Here is an 11,148-nt window from a genome sequence, read left to right as displayed (position 1 = left end):
TGATATTGAATTCTATTTGTTAGCTTTGATTGAGTTGATTTGCTAGCTTAGTCCAACCCTATTGTTTAAGATTTCGGAATAGCTTAACTAGAGACTTTAGCTTACCGCATTCTCTTGGGTTCGACCCGGACTTACCCCTATACTTAAGGTTGAGTTTGGTTATAATTTTGGTTTTGATCGGGGATACTTAATCAACGACCTAGGTTTCACCCGCGTCAAAACCCTAATTAGCAAACACAAAACCAGCTTCTCTAAAACTCCTCTCTTTCTCTCACGACACTCTCTCTCCTCCTCGACGTCAGTGTGGTGGTTCATGGTGGTGGTGGTGGTTCGTGGTGGTCGGTTTAGTCCATTAAAGGTGGTGATTGTTGTTTTCCTCTTTGACTCGACCAATCTAGTATTGGTGGACGGCTCGTTCGAATCCCGTGGACTAAGTAGAGGAGTAGCGCTTGGGGCTCTATTCTCTCCCTGATTTGCCTGTTGAATTACTACGTGGAATTCACACTTCAAATGTATGATTATGTGTCTTGTGTGTTATGCATGCGATCTTGGGATTAGGTGCTTTATGAATATGATTCATGTTTTTTCGCTTCATAGTACCTATAAACTCCTACATAAACATGATCAAAGGAATGGGAAGCAAAGCAGTTATAATATGGGAAGTCACCTTGATCAAAGCAGAGTCGCAAAGAAGAGCTTGGAGCCAAGTAAGCTAAGGCTACTACCAATGTCAACTAAGAGCTCAACATGTATGGATGAAAATGTGTTGTTTTACCTACTCCTACGCCAAAACTAGCTAGTGAGTGATGGAGATTGGGTGTACATCATGATGGATTTTTGAAAGGGGAATAAGTTGAAGTGTTTGATTAATGTAATTGGATTATTTGTCGTTGTCTAGTATATATACATCCAGGTTGAAAAAAATATCGATTTTTTAATAACTTATAAGGGTTTTATATTTTGGGTGAAGATAGGGAGGGTTTGAGAATGTGATAAAATAGTTTGAAAAAGGGTAAGGAAGACAATGAAGAGGAGAGCGGGAAAAATCATGGGTTAAGTTTGAGTTTATTTTGTGTGTATATGTATAATTAGGAACAATAAATTTTTGGTACTTAGATTACAAAGCTAAATATACAAAATTACAAATAACATGTAGACTACTTCATACGGAGAGAAAAAAAGGGGACTCTTATACATAATACTATACTCACGAAGAGTCTGATCCCCCCCCCCCCCTTTTTTTTTCTCTCCGCGAAGTAGTCTACAAGTTATAATATATGCACACTAAGAAAGAGTCTTATATATTTTAATCAAAGAAATTTAAACAAATTCATTATACATTATTAATCATATATTATATATTATATTAAATATAATTATTATATGTATATATATTTATAAATATATGTAATTTATACGGATAAATATTTAAAAAAAGCACAGGTCAAGAAAATCAGCCCATTTCTCAAGATGGGCCAAGCTTCGAGTCAAAAATTATGTGTCCAAACCCGCCCAAAATGGCCTGGTCAAGCGGGTTTTTTGGGCTATTTTCTGGCTTGGCAAAAAAAATCAATTAAAATTGCATACATGTATTCCTAAGTATGCCCAAAAAATTAAAAAATTGGGTCGGGCTTGACCCGATTGTGGCTTAAAAAGTTTTTCCAAAACCCGCCCAAAATTTTGTTTGAGATGGATCATGGGCTTGAGAGTATAGTAGTAATTAGGGTTGTGCACTGGTTCAATATCGGAACGGGACTTATTAGACATGAAGACCTAAACATTTAAAGGACCAATGACCGGACAGGAGTTGGTTTTTTTTTTCTGTTCAGGTTCATTGCGATTTAGGACGTGCTTCTTACAATCCTACTTTTTATTATTAGTAAGCCTATAAGAAAGAGAAATACTAAAATATTACTCATTTTGTAAAGTGAAAATTATTTCCCCATACTCATATTTCACTTTTTAAAGTTTTAGCTAAATGAAATTGATGACAAAAAAAGCGATGGAACCTAAAGTAATTGTATGAGAATAAAGTTGTGGTCCTCATGGCTTGCTATGTATGGTAATTTTTTTTTTTTTTATTTTTTTTTTTTTGGAAATCAGGCTATGTATGGTATTTAATTTAGTAATCTTTAAGGGATAGCCTTTTGTGAAAAATACGGAGTAAAATAATTGTGGAATTAGTAGGAGAGAGAAACAATAAAATAATAGTTGGTCCCAACCATATAAGGGAGTGTTGCAATTATTATTTTTTTTAATTTCTTCTTGAATAATTGACATAGTCAAAATGTATTAGTTTAACCTTAGATATACAAGCATATTTTAATGCGTTACTAAATACAGTAGTGGTCCAATTTGTTTTTAATGCGTTACTAAGGGTCTGTTCACATTTACTAAACTGAACTGAATTGAAGTGATTGGAGCTTAACTGAATTGAATAGAGTTGAAATGAATATTTTATGAGAGAAAAAAATTAAGAGTTGAACTGAACTGAAATTAAGATGAAGTGAACATGCCCTATATACAACGGTCAAAGTTAGTACTATACTCCATATGGATAGTAAAATATCAGTAAAATAGTTGATATTATGAAACTTTATATTAATACCTATTTAACAAAATTCTACAAAAAAAGTTTCGGATTAGATTAAACCCATAAGTAATAAACACTAGTGGAAAAAAGTCTATCCGTAACGGACAAAAACAGGCTTTTCGTAACGGGTAGCGGGCGTTACGAATACGGCCATTACAGATAAAAATATTATTTGTAATAGGCACTTGTCCGTAACAAATAACCAGTTATTTGTAACGGGTAGTCAAAGTGTCCGTTACAAATAGCCATGTATTTGTAACGGACACTTTCACTGCCCGTTACAAATAATGTCTTGAAGAATCAAAATATTAGGGGTATTTGTAACAGGCACAACAGGTGCTTGTTACAAATACCCCTTTTCTTTTTCCATTCACATCTCAAATTATCATTTATAATAATTAACGTACAACAAAATCCTAAATATTGGTTTTCATGGCACAAAGGCACAAACATATTATCAAAACATGGCACACTAAATTTTAAATTTACATCTCAAAAAATTCTTATAATGTTGTAAAATTAAAAATGCTAATGATTAAAAATCCGAGAACAAAATGGAATACGAAAAAACAGCAGCCCGAGAGCAAAGTAATAGCAGCAACAGCAAAGTTTGGAGGAAGTGACATATAGTCAGCCACAACAGCAGCATCCTAAAGCAGCATTATCAGTGAAACCAAGCAGCAGCATTGTTAGCAGCAGTAACATTCAATACCAGTGCAACCAAGCAGCAGCATTGTTAGCAGCGGTATCAATGCAACCAAGCAGCAACCAGAAGCTGGCAGCAGCAGAAACCAAGAGCAACAGCAGCAACCCATCTAAATTAAGACATTCACATTTATATCTGCCTCAGGTCATTATCAAGGCTTTCTTCCCGATAAACTTCATCGCAATATGGAAATTATTAGCAAAATCTCCAGCAGGCTCTGCAGCATATAAGCTGGTGTTAGAGAACACTATGATAAGAAAAGATAATTTCATGTTATTATCTATTCACATTCATATAAGTTGCAGCAAAAACACGTTAATAAAAGGAATTTACAGCTTATTTGATGATTTGATAAGTGGTCATCAATCATTGAAACGATAATAAATTCCAGCCCGGACTAAATAATGATCATATTGCTCAGTCCAGTAAAGAAGTCTTTTTATGCAATAAGATAAACAAAAAACTCATAGACAAACAAGCTGATAAAACAAAACATAGCTAAATGTCACTTAAGGCGCTCGTGTGGGAACTGAGAAGCAGCTCAGCACAGGGACAAATGGACTTTAGGTTTAACAGACTAATCAACAACTCCTTAATATATGATTTGCATAATCATTCTGTATGAGATACAGTGAATCACTAGGCACAAGATACTACAGTAATGATGCAATAAAGACTACAGAGACAGTGACTAATCAAGAACTCCTTCCTCCCCTGCTGGGTTACATTCAATCAATACAAAATCATAATAGAAAGATCAAATTAAAGCATCAAACTAAAACTCAAAATGATAGCCTACATGCCAAGACACACTCGCCCACATAACAGATGCAAGCATGATTCTTCCCACACATGCACGTATACAGAGAGGAGAGGTAGGGAGAAGGGGCCATTTCCAAGTTACACATAGTGCACACTTCTGTGCCAACTATGCAATCCTGGACTGATGATTCAACAAAATTAATATGCAACTTGATATCCCATTTAAATTAAAGGGTGTCCAACACAAGCATTAAAAAGTAATGTCAAAACATTTTCAACAGCCAAGTTTGTTAAATAGATGGAAGAAAATGATATATACAGCCCCAAGGTTATAAATATGGAGCTAAAAAAAGAAATGTTAACCATAATCAAGCTTGATTAACAAAACAACATGAGATTAACATCCCAAAGGGTTGTATAAACTATATATCATTACCATTTATAATATTTAAGAAATCAATTTTACAACACAACTTCATTTAACTAACAGAGATACACTAGAAAGTAAATTGAAAATGTACCTCAGATTGACAAGAAAGCCACAACATGGAATGCAAAGCATAGAAGCCCTAGGCCACAATGCCACATAGGCCCTTGATAGATTTAATTAATGGAGTAAGTGTAAAATATATATATACCTTCAGAGATCAAAGGCTTTCTCCGCAACATACTTTTGCTCAAGAATAGCACCTTTCTGCAGCACTTTATCGGGATGGACACACAGTGCAGCCTTTTTGTATGCTATTTTAACTTGAGACAAAGTGATTAAGTCTATTAAAGTAATTGGCCGCCAACCAAGTTCAGGGGCAAGCACCTGCTCATCCAAATTTTGAAACTTAAAGTTCAGCAAATTATATTTTTGGGGTTTTTGCAGGTCTTGGGAAAAAAATAAATAAATAAATAAAAACAAACAAATAGGATTATAATGCACATGAATCTCAACAGCAAAGAGGGTTACTCAACTATCAATAAACCTATGAGGTAAGTTTGGGTGGATAAGAGTACTACTCGCTGCCTCCTTTCCTTTTTAGTCATCCAAAGCTTCCATAGCCTTCTGTGCTGACAAATGCATAATGCTCTCGTTCACATCAGCAATGCATATCTTCTTTGATAAACATCTAGCAAGAACAACTGCATCTTCCAAAGCTACGTCTGGGCAAGAACAACTGCATCATCATTACTCTGTCCAAGGAAAGGGCTTATAACATGCCAAGCATCCCCAGCTACTGTACTGTTACAGTTTCTTTGCGAAAGTTTCCTGTAAATTCCATGGGGCTCGATATCTCAGTCGTGTGGCTGAAATTATGCTCTAAGTCAGTGTCAATTATAAGACGAATTGAAATTAAATTATGAAAAATAAAAACAATCATATAATTAAAAACTTATAACATACAAGATCTGAGTCTATGGGTTGAAGACATGCTAGTTTATCATGTTCTTTGTAATCAAATTATTTAAAATTTATCGAAAGCATCTTTAATCCAAATATCGTACAGAAATCATGCTAAAAAAAGTCATGTCAATCAAAGAACCGAGCCTAATTGATCAATTAAATCAACAAGATCATATACGTTGAAAAATAAGAAACATAGATCTATATATTTTAAGATATGCTAACAATTAAATGTTGTGAAAATTCAGTAATATGATGTGTTGCATGTAATTGAGAAAGGCACAAATTTCGGTGGGAAAAATAGAATTCAAATAAAAAAAAAAAACCCTTTGTTCCGAAAAACTGAAATATAGAAGAGAATAGAATGAAGTTGAAGAGCTTACAGTAGAGAACACTAAAAGATCCAAAAATCAGAATCAATGTCATCATATCCAAAGATAGCGAAGCGAGAATTAAATTGAAAGAAGCCACTACAAACAAGCAGAAAACAATAGATCTAAACAATTAAAAATGCAATAAACTAGCAGAAATCATCCAAATAAAAATTAGATTAAAATCTAATATATAAAACCCTAAAACTCTACCAATTCGAATTAAATTTCTACAGATTTAGCAAAAATACATCAAAAATTAAAACAAACGCAAAATCAAAAGAAAAGATCAAATTACCTCGGGAGTTTTTGGAGTAACATCAGTGAAGACGTCGAAAGCTCCGCCGTATCATCTTCTTCATTAAAATTGTATAGAGGAAGCAGGAGTGAAGTGAGAAGAATGAATGGAGGTTCAACAATGAAGGGAGGAGAGAGAATATGGAGGTAATTAGAGGGGGTAGAGAAAGTGAAAGAGAAAAAATCGCCATGATCTTCGAGGAGAGAGAAAGAAAGTGAGTGAAAGAGAAATAGAGTAAGTTCTAGAGAGGAAAGAGAAAGAGAATGAGTGAAAGACGGCTGTAGTTTTAGGGTTTTATTATGGAGTACTTAATTGTATCAGGCAAATACCGCCTGTTACAAACAACAAATTATTTGTATCGGGCAAAATACTGCACGTTACAAGTAATTTAATTTTTTGTAACGGACATCATTTTGCCCGTTACGAATTATATTTTCGGTACCACTATGCTACTTTAATGTAATGAACGGTTATTTTGCCCGTTACGAATAGGTTTATTGTAACTGGCAAAGTAATGCCCGTTACAAATAGAGTGTTACAAATGACATTTTTTCCACTAGTGAAACTGTGTCTTTCAACTCAAATACAAGACCAATACCTGTCAATTCGGTAAATTCGAGATTGGTCAAATCTAACTCACTTTTCCACGTCTAGATCGGTATTCGAACACCATTAGCACAAACGTCTCATTACCAAACACTCCAAGGATTTTGGATCAAAGTTGAATAGAGGTCAATCAGCTATACAGATGCACAATTTGGAAACTTGAAGGCATCAACTAGCTAAACATGTGTTGGCTCAACTAACACTTTTCCACATCATCATCTTAATTATGTATTAATCATATTATCATCATATTTTGATAAATGGCAAGCTAAAGTCGTATCACCTAATCAAAAATAACTCCTAAAACTACTAACTAAAATAGATAGGGAAGTAGGGTCGAATCCACAGGGAAACAATATTCTTTTATTCCTAATAAGTAAGTATTGTGATAATTATACTACAACAATAAACTAAGGGAATAAGCAATAATGAGAAGATCTAGGGTCATAGGTTCACCAATAATTAATACTCCGGGATAACACATAACAATCAATTATCAATGCATAAATTAACCAGATTATAAAGAGCTTTTGCTACGTATTACAATCACAGAATTAATCTATGGGTATTAAATCGCATCTCTCGAATCTTGAATTAACTATTTATAAATTAACCTGCCTATTGAAACTAGGCCTTAACATCAATTCTCATCTCTCGAATCTCGAATTAATATTGCATAACTCATACAATTAAACCTGCGCAAATCTAATTACTAGGAGTAAATCAATCAATGGAAAATTAACCCAAAACATTAACAATCAACAATAATAAATCATCCATTCATATTATTTATATGGATCCCCAAGAATCCTAGAATAAAACTACTCGTGCATAATTAAAACTAAACTAATCAAAGCAATTAAATAAAGCATCATTAAAAAGCAATAGTATTAAATTAACAAGAAAATAGAATAACAATAAAACTAATTATGAAAATTTGAAGAACATCTACACTAATCTAAGATTACGTAAAAGCTTAACTAAAAGAGAACAATATAATAAAGCTAAAAACTAAGGGCCTGTTCACATTTACTTAATTTCAGTTTAGTTCAGCTCCAATCAGTTCAGTTCAGTTCCAATCAGTTCAGTTCAGTTCAGTTCAGCTCTTAATTTCCCTCTCACATAAAATATTCATTTCAGCTCAGTTCAGTTCAGTTCAGTTCCAATCAGTTCAGTTCAGTTCGGTTCAGCTCCAATCAGTTCAGTTCAGTTCAGTTTAGTAAATATGAACAGGCCCTAAGCTAATAACTACCTAACTGCTCCTACGTACTACTACATCCTTTTATAAGGATTTAGGAATCTTATCTAAATTATAAGCTTACGTAAAACTAATCCCAACCAAATAATTAACCACCGCCTAAAGAAAAGCATCAGATTTTTATATCAAAACCCAACACAAACCAAACTGATGAAATACGTGTCGTGGCCTAATAAGACAAATTGCAGCAGTCCAACAAAATTGAAGCGTATCTCAACTGTCCAAATACGAGCAGTAGTTGAAGGCTGGTCTCGAGACCAAGTAAATATTTATGGTGCCTTGTTCAGAAATGAATATTTATTATAACAAAAATGAATATTTTTTAACTGAACATATTTTACAATAAATTTGTATTTCTCAATAATTAAATGTTCATTTTCATGCTGTATGATGTTCATTCTTAATAAATAAATGTTCATTTATATAATATTAGATGTAGTTTTTTTTTTCCAGTGTCATAGTCTCTTTATTTTATCTTATATTATAAATGTTTATTTTTATATGTTGCAATACAAAATGAACATTTACTTACACGAAAGTGTACAAAATAACATGTGCACTTTTTATTGCATAGATGTTAAACAATACTCCGTAACATGAAAGAGACTATGAAATGATATGTTTATTTTTTATCACTTAAATGTTCAGTTATATAACATTAGATGTACAATCTTTTTTTCAGTTTCATAGTCTCTTTATTTTATTCTTATATTATAAATGCTCATTTTTATATATTGTAATGTTCAATTACTAAATGTTCAGTTAATCTAATAAATGTTCATTCTTTTTCTAGTAAATGTTCATATTTTTTCTAGTAAATAAAGTTCAACAAGGAATATACTCACAATCAACCGTAAAGAAGGGATAAAAAAACACACAAAATTATTCAATTTAAAAAATAAAAAAAAAATAAAAAATAAAAAAAACCTACATTGAATCAAAAAAGCAATAAATAAACTTACATTCATCCAATAATAAAGGAAGAATTGCAGATGAACAATTAATAGCAAGCTCCATTGTTATTCATAAACAAAAAAATCGAAAATCTTGAATACCTTGAATATGTAGAACAATTCAACACCAAAAATCCAAAAAAAAAAAAAATCGAATATGAACAATGAGAGAGAAAATATTATTGTAAAATCCAGAAGAGAGAGAAAGTTTGAATTAAATTAAAACAAATATTTTATATACTCAACAAAGGAAACAAATATAGCTAGAAAATAAATTTGGAGATATTAGCTGAAAAAAAAAACAACATCGTTTAGAGGAAGGATCAGCAATATAAGAGTGGGCTCCATATTATGAATGTTCATTTTTATATATTGCAATGTTCAATTACTAAATGTTCATTTTTTTCTAGTAAATGTTCATTTTGTTTCTAGCAAATGTTAATTTTTATAGTGCGGGACCAACTTCCTATGGTTGGTCTCGAGACCAGGGAAAAATTTGTGCAAATACAAGCTCACCCGATCGGGCTTTGATCCGCTCGAACAGGCACACTTATTCACAGCCAACAGCCCAGCAACTGATATCTTGGGATTGGGCTTCCCTTTCTTTTGAGCCCAATTCTTTAGCTTGCTTGATTGGTGGTACTATCTTGTTCATTACTTGGTCCGATATACTACGTATAAATTTGGACTTATTCACAAATCAAACCCTTAATCACCGAACCAAATTCCTTTAACTCGGTCTTGGGCTTAAAATATTGGGTCATAAAATACGATCAAACTCCAGTATCTTCGTAGTGGTTTAATAAGCTCTGGAATTGTCACAATTCTGCAAATTCCCACAAAATAATACTAACTCTACAAAAACACTAAACTACGTATATTAGTAATAAAAATAGCTCCGCAGAGCTCAAATAAGCACAAATATGACCATGAGACGGGGAATAAAAATATATATAAAATGGACTTATCAATAAAATTCTACATCATCATCATTATGTATTAATACCCATTTAACAAAATATTCAATGATAAAATTTATTTTTAATGCATTACTAAATACAATGGTCAAAGTTAATACTATACTCCATATGGATAGTGAAATATTAAAAAAAAAAAAAAAAAAAAGAAAAAAAAAAGAAAAAGTTGATATTATAAAACTTTATATTAATACCTAGTTGAAAAAATTCTACAAAAACGTTTTGGATTGAATTGAACCCATAAGCAATAAACTGTGTCTTTTAACTCAAACACAAGAACAATACCTTTCAATTCGGTATAATTTGAGATTGATCCGATCTAACTCACTTTTCCATGTTTAGACTGATATTCGAACACTATTAGCACAAACGTCTCATTACCAAACACCCAATGATTTTGGATCAGAACTGGATAGAGATGAATCAGCTACACGGATGCACAATTTGGAACTTAAAGGTATCACCTAACTAAACATGTGCCGGATGAATTGACACTTTTCCGCATCATCAACATAATTATGTATTAATCATCATCATCATCATCTTTTGATAAAATTCCACATTATCATCATAATGTATTAATACCTATTTAACAATATATTCAATTCAATGATAAAATTTGTTTTTAATGCGTTACTACATACAATGGTCAAAGTTAGTACAATACACCATATAAATAGTGAAATATTAGTAAAATATTTGATATTATGAAACTTTATATTAATACCTATTTACAAAATTCCACATAAAGGTTTTGGATTGGATTGAACTCTTAAGCAATAAACGGTGTCCTTCAACTCAAACTTAAGACCAATACTTTTCAATTTAGTATGATCCAAGATTAATCCGATCTAACTCACTTTTCCAACACAATTAGCACAAACGTCTTATTACCAAATACCCAAGGATTTTGGATCAGAATTGGATAAAGGTGAATCAGCAACACAGATGCACAATTTGGAAACTTGAAGGCGTCAACTAGCAAAACATGTGCTGGCACAACATACAATTTTCTACATCAGCATCATAATTATGTATTAATCATCATCATCATCATCATCATCATCATCATCTTTTGATTTACTTACTACATAAAAACAATACAAGTCATTTTGTATTAGGATTACATTATTTCATGCACTAAGAAATCCAGAAATTCTTTTATTTTTTTTTTTATTTATTTTTTTGTTTTTTCACCTCGGTTTGACTTTCACTCCATTTTTCGTACTCA

The 11,148-nt window shown here is 32.3% G+C and overlaps 1 long non-coding RNA gene across 2 annotated transcripts; it reads right to left on the bottom strand.

Moving 5' to 3' along the window:
- Positions 1 to 3,014: 3,014 nt before the first annotated feature.
- LOC145582192 (uncharacterized) lies at positions 3,015 to 6,379 on the bottom strand. 2 transcript variants are annotated; one of them, XR_014099826.1, is made up of 4 exons: positions 6,124 to 6,379; positions 5,025 to 5,357; positions 4,700 to 4,875; positions 3,015 to 3,516 (listed from the first exon to the last, which is right to left on the bottom strand). It is a non-coding gene; the product is annotated as an uncharacterized LOC145582192 (long non-coding RNA). The 2 variants fall into 2 exon arrangements; XR_014099825.1 differs by having other exon boundaries at positions 4,700 to 5,357.
- Positions 6,380 to 11,148: the final 4,769 nt, after the last annotated feature.

This window comes from Chenopodium album, chromosome 15, assembly GCF_948465745.1.
Source record: "Chenopodium album chromosome 15, dcCheAlbu1.1, whole genome shotgun sequence".
NCBI lineage: Eukaryota > Viridiplantae > Streptophyta > Magnoliopsida > Caryophyllales > Amaranthaceae > Chenopodium > Chenopodium album.
The sequence above is the reverse complement of the archived record's forward strand: the minus strand, read 5'-3'. Positions and strand labels throughout refer to the sequence as shown.